The sequence below is a fragment of the Hylobates moloch genome, unplaced genomic scaffold (assembly GCF_009828535.3).
Source record: "Hylobates moloch isolate HMO894 unplaced genomic scaffold, HMol_V3 SCAFFOLD_21, whole genome shotgun sequence".
In the NCBI taxonomy this organism is placed as follows: Eukaryota; Metazoa; Chordata; class Mammalia; order Primates; family Hylobatidae; genus Hylobates; species Hylobates moloch.
Window position 1 is genome coordinate 6,612,067 of NW_026652296.1, and position 13,202 is coordinate 6,625,268.

Genomic DNA, 13,202 nt, shown 5'->3' on the forward strand with positions numbered 1-13,202 from the left:
CATGGGCCACAGCTTGACAACTGCCCCTGACAAGCTGCCTCCTTTTTCAAAGTTCCAGTTTCCTCTTTGGTTAAATGAGGAGAATGAGACCTTATAGCACCCTGTGCTCTCCCCACCGAACCACCTAGCCCGCCATGGGCATCGCCTGTTCTCCTGCCTATTCTGGGCTCTCCAGGCCCTTAGTATTGGGACTTTGCAGTGTGTAGCTCATATGTGCTCAAAAAAGTATTTGTTGAATAAAGATGTCTTTCCAGGATTAAATCTTAGCACAGGGTCTAGCACATAGGAGATGCTCCATCAGTGATATCTGTTTATTCCAGAGCTCAATGTAAAAGCACTGCAAGAAACAAATGGTGGAGAGGGAGACAGAAATAAAGGGCAAAATTGTCACAAATGGTACCAAGTATATGAAGGAGATAAATGAGGTGCTGAGGCAGAGCACAGAGGGAAGGGGTAAGGGCCAGCTCTGGAGCTGGCCTCTAAGCTAAGAGAAAATGGGAGGCCTCAGCATGGGGAGAGGAGATGAAAGTGGACCCCAGGGATGGAGGGCTGAGAGGGAAAGAGCCTGGTGAGACATGGTAGAAAGGACAGAGCAGCATGGAGCGAGGCTGGGGTGCAAGGCAGAGGCCAGATCTGGGCATGTTTTAGACCTTGGTAAGACCAAACCGGGGGAGGGAGAGAGAAAGAGAGAAAGAATTCTGACTTTTTCAAACCTTTATTGAGAAATAGCTGAGTTGAAAGGTGAGAAACAACGGAGCATGAATTTTGAGGAAATGTAATTGTATGGTGGGGACCGAAAGTAGCATAGGGGGTTTCAGAGAGAGAAGCACTTCAATCCTCAGGTTCATAGATCTTAGGACCAGAAGGGACCTAAACTTTCATGTACACTAACCTTTGCCTTTTGCTGAAATATAATAATAATGAGAGTCGATATGGTTTGGCTGTGTTCCCACCCACATCTCCTCTTGGATTGTAGCTCCCATAATTTCTATGTGTTGTGGGAGGGACCTGGTGGGAGATAATTGAATCATGGGGGTGGTTTCCTCTGTACTGTTCTTGTGGTAGCGAATAAGTCTCATGAGATCTGGTGGTTTTATAAGGGGTTTCCCCTTTCTCTTGTCTCATTCTCTCCTGTCGGCCACCACGTAAGATGTGCCTTTTGCCTTCCACCATGATTGTGAGGCCTCCCCAGCCACGTGGAACTGTGAGTCCATTAAATCTCTTTTTCTTTATAAATTACCCACTCTTGGGTATGTCTTTATCAGCAGTGTGAAAACGGACTAATGCAATAGTAACAGTAACATATAAAACTGACAGGGTACATATTATGTGGCTTGCACCTTGCTAAATGTTTTAATCCTCACCATACCACACAATATTGTTATTGATCATTTTACAGGAGAGGAAATAGAGTTTCAGGAGGACAAAGCTACTTGGCCAAGGCTACAGCAGCCAGGAAGTACCGGAGCCTGGGTTTGAACTCTTGGCGAACCTGGCTCCAGAGACCACTCTCCTAAGCACCAGGCTTTACACATCACTACAAGTCATGTATAAAGTCAGATGTGTCCCAGAGTGGGCAGCTCATAGTGGACATTGCAGCTCCTGTCACCTGACTTGCATGAGGAAAGTGTTTAAGACTCGTTAAAGGGCGTACTGGAGGCAGACTGCCTGCGTTCAAATCATAGCTCCACCACTTTCTAATTTTGATGTTAGACAAGTTACTTTCATGGCAAAAATAATAATGTGTCTCTAATAGGGTTGTTGCAAAGAATAGAAGAGATAATACATGCAAATAAAGTGCATTGTAAGCTCTCAGGAAATGTTAGCTATGATTACTTCCTCAGTTCAGCCCAGTTGCCTCTGAAATTCCTCTGCCCAAGTTATGATCTTTCAAATCTCCCCTTAAAGAACTCCCCTGGCTCAGTATTACTGCTAACTACCCCCATGGCCATTATTAGTGCTGCCTTTTGAGACTGTAGCATCCATTTCAGACGTGTAGAAATTGGAAAGCATCCTGGGGGAAAAGAATGACAATGGTTAGAAGCCATCCCAGCCGGAATTTTTAAAGCAGGGCCCAAGGCAAAGGCTTAGATACTGCTTCTTCATTAAGGAGTACAATCCCAGTACAATCCCAGGGCAGCCAGAGCAAGGAAAAAGTGGAATGAAGCAGGTCAGGGAAGGCAGCAGAGCCCATACCAGGAGGCCTCACCAAGCTGACCTTTGCTTGGTATCAAGCACGACTGGTTGCTCCCTCTCTGGGGACCGTCCTGTAAGAGGCTGTGTTAACCAGAACACAGGAGAGTTCAGCTGGGGAGAACTCTTATTTGCCAGTTCCTGCCTCCCATTCAAAGGCTGGCCCCACGGGGACCTCACTCCCAGACACTTCCAGTTGCTCACTGAGGCTCCCATAATTTTTCCCACCTCAGCCTTCCACAGGGAAGCCCCCAGGTGGAGGAACAAGGTGTGAGGCTGTAAGCACGAGCCAACTGGAGGGAGAGGCTAGGTTCTGCACACCGCGGCCGGTGTGGAGCTGGTCACCGTGGGGGCTGCTGGGGTGGAGCAGGTGGCCAATGGCAGGTGAGGACAAAGACAGGTTAAACCAAGAGGATTTAACATGACACATCCTTAGGTGCTGTCTAACGCTGAGGCCCAGAAAATCAGCCAAGAAGTTCAGGTTGTAACATACTGAAGAGTCATTGAATTAAATTCTTTTAGGACTTTAAAATTACATTGGACAAACCACAGAATGAGAGAAAATATTTGCAAACTAAATATTTAGGTTAGTATTTAATTAAGAAATAAGGCAAGGAAAAAGGGATTAACAGCCAGAGTAGATGAGGAGCTCAAACAACTCAATAGGAAAAAAACTAATAGTCCAGTTTAAAAATGGGCAAAAGATCTGAATAGACATTCTTCTAAAGCAGACATACAGATGGCAAATGGAGACATGAAAAGGTTCAACATCACTGAACATCAGAGAAATGCAAATCCAAACTACAATGAGATATCAGCTCATCCCAGCTAAAAATTGCTTTTATCCAAAAGACAGACAATAACAAATGCCAGAGAGGATGTGGAGAAAAGGGAACCCTCATACGCTGTTGGTGGGAATGTAAATTAGTACAACCACTGCGAAGAACAGTAGAGAGCTTCCTCAAAAAACTAAAAATAGAGCCACCACATAATCCAGCAATTGCACTGCTAGGTATATAACCCCCAATAAGGAAATCAGTATATCAAAGAGATAACTGCATTCCCATGTTTATTGCAGCGCTAATCACAATAGCCAAGATTCAGAAACAACCTAAGTGTCCATCGACAGACGAATGGATAAAGAGTTGGTGGGAGTGTAAATTAGTTCAACCATTATGGAAGACAGTGTGGTGATTCCTCAAGGATCTAGAACCAGAAATACCATTTGACCCAGCAATCCCATTACTGGGTATATACCCAAAGGATTATAAATCATTCTACTATAAAGACACATGCACAGATATGTTTATTGCAGCACTATTTACAATAGCAAAGACTTGGAACCAACCCAAATGCCCATCAGTGATAAAGTGGATAAAGAAAATGTTTCACATACACACCATGAAATACTATGTAGCCATAAAAAAGAATGAGATCATGTCCTTTGCAAGGACATGGATTAAACTGGAAGCCATAATTCTCAGCAAAGTAACACAGGAACAGAAAACAAAATGCCGCGTGTTCTCACTCATAAGTGGAAGTTGAACAATGAGAACACATGGACACAGAGAGGGGAACATCACACACCAGGGCCTGTCAGGGGTAGGGGCCAAGGGGAGGGATAGCATTAGAACAAATACCTAATGCATGCAGGTCTTAAAACCTAGATGACTGGTTGATGGGTGCAGCAAACCACCATGGCACATATACCTATGTAACAAACCTGCACATTCTGCACATGTATCCCAGAACTTAAAGTAAAAATACAAAAGAAAATGTGGCACCTATACACAACGGAGTACTATTCAGCCATAAAAAAAAAGAATGAGAGCCTGTCATTTGCTATAACATGGATAAAACTGGAAGACATTATGTTAGGTGAAATAAGCCAGGCACAAAAAGACAGACGTTGCGTGTTCTCACTGATTTGTGGGAGCTAAAAACCTTAAAACAACTGAATTCATGGAAATGGAGAGTAGGGTGGTTACCAGAGGCTGAAAAGCGTACTAGGGGAGGGGAAGTGGGAATGGGTAATGGGTATAAGAATGAGTCATCTAGAATGAATGAGATCTAGTATTTGATAGCACAACAGGGTGACTCCAGTCAACAATAATTTATTGTACATTTTAAAATAACTAAAAGAGTGTAACCGAGTTGTTTGTAACACAAAGGATAAATGCCTGAGGTGATGGATGCACGATTTACCCTGATGTGATTTTTTTTTTTTTTTTTTTGAGACGGAGTTTTGCTCTTGTTGCTCAAGCTGGAAGGCAATGATGTGATCTGGGCTCACCGCAACCTCCGCCTCCCGGGTTCAAGCGATTCTCCTGCCTCAGCCTCCCGAGTAGCTGAGATTACAGGCATGTGACACCACACCCAGCTAATTTTGTATTTTTAGTAGAGGCGGGGTTTCACCATGTTGGTCAGGCTGGTCTCAAACTCCCAACCTCAGGTGATCCATCCACCTTGGCCTCCCAAAGTGCTGGGATTACAGGTGTGAGCCACGGTACCCGGCCCCTGATGTGATTATTACACATTGTATGCCGGTATCAAAATATCTCATGTACCCCATAAATATTTATGCCTCCTATGTACCCACGACATTAAAAATAAATACATAAATGTAAATAATAATAATAAAATCAGATTGGTCCAAATGTTAATACATGTGCCGCCAAGAAACCCTGAGAAGCCTGCCTCATGCAGGGCCCACTTATTCATCACCATGCCTCCTTAATGTCCAAGTGCCTGGTTAACTAGTCACTGAGCTGAGAAATTGCACCAGGAGACATGGGGTCCAGAGACAGAAGGGCTGGGGGGCACTGTCTCCTCTAACAGGCGATATGGAGGTAGGGGCTGGATCCCTTTGGCTGGGCTCAAAGAAGCCATGGCTCCAATCGGATGCTCTATGAGTCTTTGGCTGCTCCGTCATTATCACGAGATGGCGGACGCTTCTCCAAGCATTAGTTCCCCATACAGGCCATGCAAAAGCAGAGAGAAAAGGCTCTGGGCAGAGAGTCACCGGGCACAAGGCGGTGTCATTGAATCTGGACAGAGGACAGTGGCGGCTCCCGGCAGTCTTGGTGCTGACTCAGCTCCCTCTGAATCCCCTGGCTTCCCCTTGCTTTAGAGGTTTTCCTTCTCATTCTATTTCTCACCGTTCTTGTCCCTCTCCTCTCCCCAGACCTTGCTATCCTTTGAGCTAATCTCTCTCCTAGCAGAAAAACTCGTTCTGCAAATCTGCATGGTACAGGGACTTTCAAGTCTTCTGCCGAGCATCTTCTCATTTCCTGATATGGAGCATTTTCGACCTTTGTTTCTGGTCCTTTCTCCAGCTGGGGACTGACCCTGGCTCTCCGGGAAGAAGCATGGGGTACAAGTGGAAGCACTTGGATCCTGCGGGTCAGGGAGGAGAATCAACAATGACCATTTGGAAAGACTTTCGCTACGCCAGGTCGAAAACTGGCCACCCACTGACTGGATCTAAACTGTTTTCTTTGACCCATATGGTATTTTTCTTTAGTGAAACCAATATTTGAGATTTTTAGTTTTGCTTGAGCTGGTACAATCAGCGTCCTGGTGACATTGCACCTGTGTTTCTGCATGATGGGCAGCTGCTGGTGCTGCTTCAGCCTGGCACATTCAGCCAGCAGGCTTTCTCCTGGGCCTGGCAGATCCCCCACTCACAGAGCACACACAGGTACATGTAGGGCACCTGCCCATCCGTGTGCTCACCTGTCAGGCCCTCCAGGTATATGAACTTGTAACTCCCAGCCTTCTGTTTTAACATACCTAAATGAGAGCATTTATGTGTGTGTTTGTTTGAAATTTGTACCATGCTAGGTGCTATTGCAAGCAGAAAAATAAAGCAGACAAGGTGCTTGGCATCATGAAGCTTGTGGTTGGCAAACATATGACAAAAGTCATACCACCAGAAGCTGCAACCCTGGGGTGAGTCCAGGGGAGAAAGAGCTTGAATCTGGCTGGAGTGGTCCCTGAGGACTGTGGAATCGGTGGGATGTTGCTTGGACCAAGAAGGGCAGGTGCTCAGCATTGAGGGTATAACACTGAAAAAACAGACAAAACTCTTTGTCCTCATGTAGCTTACATTCTATTGATAGGAAAAAGATCATAACCAAAAGATATAAGTAAATTATACAGTATGTTAGAAAGCGTTATTAGTATAAATGTTATTAATCGCTCCAACAAGAACTCATAAAATTATAATAAAAGACTGTGTGACTACCATCACGGACACTCCATGAGAAAGATATAAGGACAGAAATGGTCAGTATGTTGACTGGAAAACGAAGAGAAAAAAAAACAAAAACTATTTGAATTGGTATGTAAGCTACAAAATTGTCCAGACATGTCCCAGTTTAATTTAGATTTTGTCACAAAGTGAGAATGAGGTTATCACATCATTTTCTGACAGCACCCACCTGGGTGCCCTCCAAAACCTGCAACACCTGCTCCAGGCTCCTGGTTCTAAGATTTAAAAAGGAAACCTTGATCAGATTCCTCTTCCACACTGGCCATGAGGAGTGAGGGCAAGAAGGAGCAAATCCCCAGGATCATGCAGCAATTTGGTTTGGCGCCTGCAGAGGGCACCCGAGGAACATGACAGTGTTCCCCAGACTTGAATCATTCAAATCCACCTTCCGAATATTTGGCACTTCTTTTGAATCTTACTGTGCTGGGTAATGTTAAGTATTGTCAGTTTGTATTTAGCTAAACAATTTTGCAAATGGTTTTCCCATAACCTTGTTTGAAACGTTTCATTGTTTTCCCATTGCGCTTAAATTTCTTACCAGGGCCTAGCCTTCCTACCTGACCTTGTTTTGGACCATCTTTCCCCTCACTCACTATGCTTCACCCTCTTGGGCCTCCCTTCTGTGAATGCTACACGCTCCCTCCTGCCTCAGGGCCTTTGCACTTGCTTTTCCTGCTGCCTATGATGCCTTTCTCCTATTGTTCAGCCAGCTACATTCTACCCTCTGCCTATCCTTAAGACTCAGCGTCTATGTTACTCCATCAAGGAAGCTGCTATGATTTGAATGTGTCCTCCAGAGTTTATAGTTGACATTTAAAGGCCAATGTGGTTTTACTATGAGGTGGGGACCTTTAAGTCTGAGGACAGAGCCCTCAAGAATGGGACTGGGTCCCTTACAGAAGGGCTTGAGGGAATGAGTTTGTGTTGGTCCATTCTCCCACTGCTATAAAGAACTGCCCAAGACTGGGTAATTTAGAAAGGAAAGAGGTTTAATTGACTCACAGTTCCACATGGCTGAGGAGGCCTCAGGAAACTTACAATCATGGCGGGAGGTGAAGGGAAAGCAAGGCACCTTCTTCACAGGGCGGCAAGATCGAGAATGAATGCAGAAAGAACTACCAAACACATAAAACCATCAGACCTCGTGAGAACTCACTCACTATCACGAGAACAGAGTAGGCGAAACGCCCCCTTGATTCAATTACCTCCACCTGGTCTTTCCCTTGACACATGGAGATTATGGGGATTATAATTCAAGATGAGATTTTGGGTGAGGACACAGCCAAACCATATCAGGGTTCATTCTCTTCTGCTCTTCGACCATGTAAGGACATAGCATTCTGCCCTGCAGAGGACACAGCAACAAGGTGGCATCTTGGAGAGACTGGACCTCTCACCAGCCATCAAACCTACAGGTGCCTTGATCTTGGATTTCCCAGCCACCAGGACTGTCAGGAATAAATCTCTATTGTTTATAAATTACCTAGACTCAGAACTTTAGTTGTAGCAGCATAGACTGACTAAGACACAAGCTTTCCTTAAACACACCCATCTCCCAGACGAGCAGCATCCGCTGCCCACTAAAGCAGCTTTCTACGCCACCCTGGTATATTCCCTTTTGAATTCCGTGTCCCTGTTAAACTGAGAGCACCAAAGGAAACAGATCATGCCTGTTTTCTTCATCTCTGTTGTTGCGGCACCAACAGGAAAGTAGGTGCTTAACAAATGTTAACTAATGAATAAATCAATGCATGAATAAATAAGTGATAATGTATTTAGAGATTAATATAGTACTATATAATACAGCGTAAGCTGTTGAGGAATTCACTCCATTACAATGTACAAGAGTCCATAACTTATTGCATTCTTTTTGTTTTGTTTTTTGGCTAGGCCTAGTACTCACGCAAATTGTGATCATGTGGACTCATTGTTCGAGCAACACTCCTTTCTTTCTTCGGCAGATGGCACTGTGACCCCAAAATCTGGCATGTTATTTTTCTCTCTGCAACTCCTGAAGAATTGGCTACACGCTGCAAAGCAAGATGACACAAACCCAGGAAACCATTGTCTTTGGGCCAAAATAGAATTGTCTTTTGCTAGTTTGAATTCTTAACTGAATTTTTACCTGGCTAAAAGTATAGCATTTTTTAAAGCCCTTCAATGTATACAATGTTTTCAGACGTTTATAAAACAGACCATTAGTTAACTAACCCTATAAAGGAGGTAGTATTATTATTACACACAGATGGTATAACTGAGACAAAAGTAGGGGACATAATTTGCTCGAGGACACAGAGCTAGAAACAGTGGAGCTAGAGTTGAAACTAGCACCTCTTGCATTCCATGCTCTTAACCTTATATTACATTGCAGCGGAAATGGAAAGAAAGGGAAGGGTGGGACAGAGATTGCAATAGAGGAATGAACATAACTTGGGAACTCCTAAGTTATGAGTTATTCCCAAGGTACAGAGAATAAAGAATAACCCAAGAATTTTACTTCTTGTGAAAAGAACAAATTACAGAAGCTATTTTTGACAATAGAGGGCTTTTTTTTAGCTCATCCTTAAAGGAAACAAAAGTTTAGAGTTAATCATAACATAGGTATACTATTATTTTTTAAGTTGTTCCTGCATCCAATGGTGACATAAACAAATTGGCACCAATGACAGAGTGAGATTTCATTTCCAGGTAAAGATGCTACCTCGAGGCAAATTGAATGCTCAAATCTTTCTACAGGTAAAATCTTGTTCTAATAAAAGGCACTTCCACATTTGTGTTTACATAATGAGCCTCTTCCCATATTCGGTCAGGTGCTACCTGAGCATACTGAAGAAGAGCTGAGGTCCTGGCTACAGTGAATTCCATTTGACCGAATAAATGCTGAATCGCCAATGTAATCACTGATTCTTGTAGCAGTGTAGGACATAGATCCTAGGAGAAGATTTCAGTATTTTATGAGCTGCCACTTGCTAAGCTCCGGAAGAGCTGTCTGTGAAGACATGAGGAGGAGGGGCAGTCCCTAAATTGTCACTGGCATTAAAAAGAGGCTGTATTTCTCTTAAGCGTTTAATATATGCTTTGGGTTCTTAACTTTTGCAAATTCATTCAGTTCAAACTATAGGTATAATTTTCATTTTGTACATGGGGAAAGGAGGCTCAGGACAATTGGGTAATGTCTCTAAGTTTCTATACCTTATATAACTGTTATCTGATAAAATAAGGATATAAATCGTACTTATCTACACCGTATTTTCCCATTCTCACAAAAATTAAATATTATACTTCTCAAAAAGAATCCTGCCTCACTTCCTTTAGAACTAACTTTGTTCAAACAAATTTTAGTACCACCCAAGTAATTATGCTATCTAGTTATGTTTGTGAAACAAGTCTACATGTATTTTTTGCATAATTTGACAAGATATATAGGACAACATAGCAATGAACACTTTTCTCCTTTTTAAGATCCCACTCCCCATGGTGGGGGGCGGGGCGGGGAATTGTATTAAAAGCACTTGAATAATGCATACATAGGAAATTAATCTATATAATGCATTATTTTAATAGGTTTATATCCAACTGTAACTCATCATTACAGACTTTATTTTATAATAGTCTCTTTGCTGATGGGGAATGGGAAGCAAAATTGTATTTATCAGACTCCACATTTGATTGGCTGCCCAAGAAGAATTAGTTCTCCTGAATATGTTGTGCTTGCTTCCCAACACCCATTTCGTGCTGTTCTAGCAATAGCCCTGATTTCAATGTGAGGACCCTCCCCTTCCTCCCAATCAGTCCATGTGATCTGGGTGGACTCTCATGCCACCTTAGTGGTGGAGCCTAAGAACAGCCTTCAGCTGTTCAGCAACTCATAGTCACATGACTGTTCAGGAATAAGCACAGAACCAAACTGAGGCCAATCAGAGCCTCAACTTCTGATTCCAATGGGAGCCAGAAGCCCTCTCTTCCTATTTGCTGTGAAGCTGTAGAAATGGAAGTTCTAGCACAGTGGCTGGTATCTTGCCATATCAGGAGTGAACTCATTTAAAAACAGAACCAACACAGAAGTGAAACTGAGGAACAGGGAGAGAGAAAACAGGGCCTGATAAAAAGCATTCCCCTAGTCACACTGAGAGCTAAGCTAGCTCTCCCCTTGAACTTTTCAGTGACTTGAGTCACTGAATTCATTTGCTTAGGAAAGTTTGGTTTAGTTATCTGTCACTTAAAATCAAAAGAGTGCTCACTGATACATCATGGCTACATTAACGTCTGGACAGAGCCTGAGACAAGTGCTTGCTGCAGGGAGTTCATTGTGGGAAGGGATCCTGGGGAAGCCGGAGGAAAAGTGAAAAATGTGAAGATAGGAAGCTGTTCCAAGGGCTGCCACTGGGCTGATGACCCTGTGGGCTGCTGGAGCTTGCTCCTCCTACAAACCCTCTGGGGTCCAGCATCTGTCCCTCAGAATTGTCCTCACTACAGAAACAGCTTTTATCCACCCAGCCCCATTCAGCCAAGGGTTGCTCCGGTAGGTGTTACCTCTCCTGCACTTCCAGGTTTGGTCTTGAGCTAGATGGCTGCAGGTGCTGCCTGTGGCCAGTAGAAAAGCCCCAGGACATGAGGTACTACTAAGGTCAGGTTCATCTGGCCACAGCTGTTTGTCAGCTCAATGCCAGAGCAACAAAATAGGTCAGGAGGACATAAGACAAGGCATCAAAGATGTCCAATGCTATTAAAATTCATTATCAGCACTGCACATTTGTTCCCTAAGGTTAGACTTTATACATTTTTATAAAACTGGACAAGAACAGGGTTGAATCTGATGAAGCCCAACCAGAACTTAAATATTGATGTCTTTCACACACGATACTTAGGACCAAATAAGTCCCCTTAAGGGAATTTTCTGTATCAAAGTCTTGGCAAATTGTTCTGCTGCAGAACTGGGTCAGATCAGCTGCATGTGGGGAGGAGAGTTTTCCCTTGAAGTCAATGGATGGCCCCTGCTGTCACTCATTGCTGGAAAAAATCAGCCTGAAAACAACAAATGAGAGCAAGAGAGATGAACCTTAGATTCCGGTAAAGGAACACTCTCACCTTGATCCAGAGTAGGGTAGGAACATAATCCTGGCCTTGGCCTCTGACTCATTCATGCAACACATAGTTATTGAGTGTCATCAGGAGCAACCACAGATTGTGAGGCCCAGTACAGAACGAAAACCCAAGGCCGCTTGTTCAAACACTATTAAGAATTTCAGGATGGCAACAGTAGAGCATTGAGTCATGTGCGGGGATCTTCTAAGTGCAGGACCCTGTGTGACCATAAGGGCTGCATGCCTGCAAAGTCCATCCTGTCATCAAGGTGTCACTTATTGTGCTAGGTTCTGGGCATACACTGGCAAACAAAACAGATATAGCACCCATACTCAAAAAGCTTAGAGTCTAGCCTGGGATGTATACGGTTCCCTCCATCAGTCTCCTTTCCCAGATATCTTTCACAGCATGAGCACTCGCTATAGTGAGTTCGATTCACTATATGTATATATATATATTTATATATGTATTCTATACATAAATAATATATAAATTAAATATATATTTATTATACATACATATGTACATAGATAATATTTATATATCTTTGTTCCATTTGTTTATATATAAATACAGATATTTATTATATATTTGTTCCATCCTTATTCTCTCTGGGGGCACTCACCCATGCTATGCCCTCTGCCCTCTATAATTATATCTATAAACTAATGTTTATATATTTATATTATATAAATATATGTAGATAAAATAATATATATAATTATATATAAATATATGTAGATAAAATAATATATATAATTACCTATTATATACACATAAAATTTTTCATGCAACTTTTTCCCTAAGCCTCTGGAGTGCAGCTGAAGAATCAGTGATTATATTGGCTATTCTAATGCAGGGCTATTCTAACGTTATCTGGCGATTTTGAAGAATGTCAGAAGTGTGTCCAGGAAGCAGGTGGATTTCTGAGGAGCAGCTTCCTATGGGATTGTCTGGTATAAATTTAACTGTCAGCATTAACTGGAATGTCCAAGAGAGACACCAAAAAAGTTAGATTTACTCACCTGTTTGAGAAAGAAAAATGTCTAAGCAATTTGAGCATTAAGAAATTGAAAGCAAGAATGTTGTTCAAATGATACTGGCTGAACATCACTCTGTTTGGGTCTATTTTTTATAAACCAAACAACCATTTGTTAAGGTTAACTTACTTCAATGTTGAATGTTAATGCACTCTTCCCTCCACAGGTTTTTACCTGTCATATCTACAGTTTTCTAGGATGCCACACCATGTATTCCAGAATAAGTCTTTCTGCTTCATTGGATCCAGGTTTTGTCACGGTGTCCTTCACCACCTCTGCCACTTTGCCAAAAACTTCCTATAAGACCTCAGAGACAAGGCTTGGCTGATGGGAGAATTAAAGGGAAGTTCAACCAGAGAGTAATTTACAGATACTGAGCAAGCTTAGGCTTGACCTCAAGCCGTGGAAGAGGCATGTTTCCTGATTGTCTCGTGATTTTCCACCTTAGCAATAGCAAACTCCACCTCTAGTCCCAGAAGCTGTTCCAGGGTCTTTGTGCCAAACTGACTTCCAAAATCCATTGAGTCTTCACTTATTATCTGGAGATTGGTCTATTCCTAAAATGATTAACCGTGGGAATGTGTAGGGTTTATGGTTTGGATCTGAGACCA

At 42.8% G+C, this 13,202-nt stretch overlaps 1 long non-coding RNA gene across 1 annotated transcript; it reads left to right on the top strand.

The window, feature by feature from the left end:
* Window positions 1-1,140: 1,140 nt before the first annotated feature.
* LOC131382221 (uncharacterized) lies at window positions 1,141-12,990 on the top strand. The gene is made up of 3 exons (XR_009211504.1): window positions 1,141-1,204; window positions 8,357-9,202; window positions 12,758-12,990. It is a non-coding gene; the product is annotated as an uncharacterized LOC131382221 (long non-coding RNA).
* The last annotated feature ends 212 nt before the right edge of the window (window positions 12,991-13,202 follow it).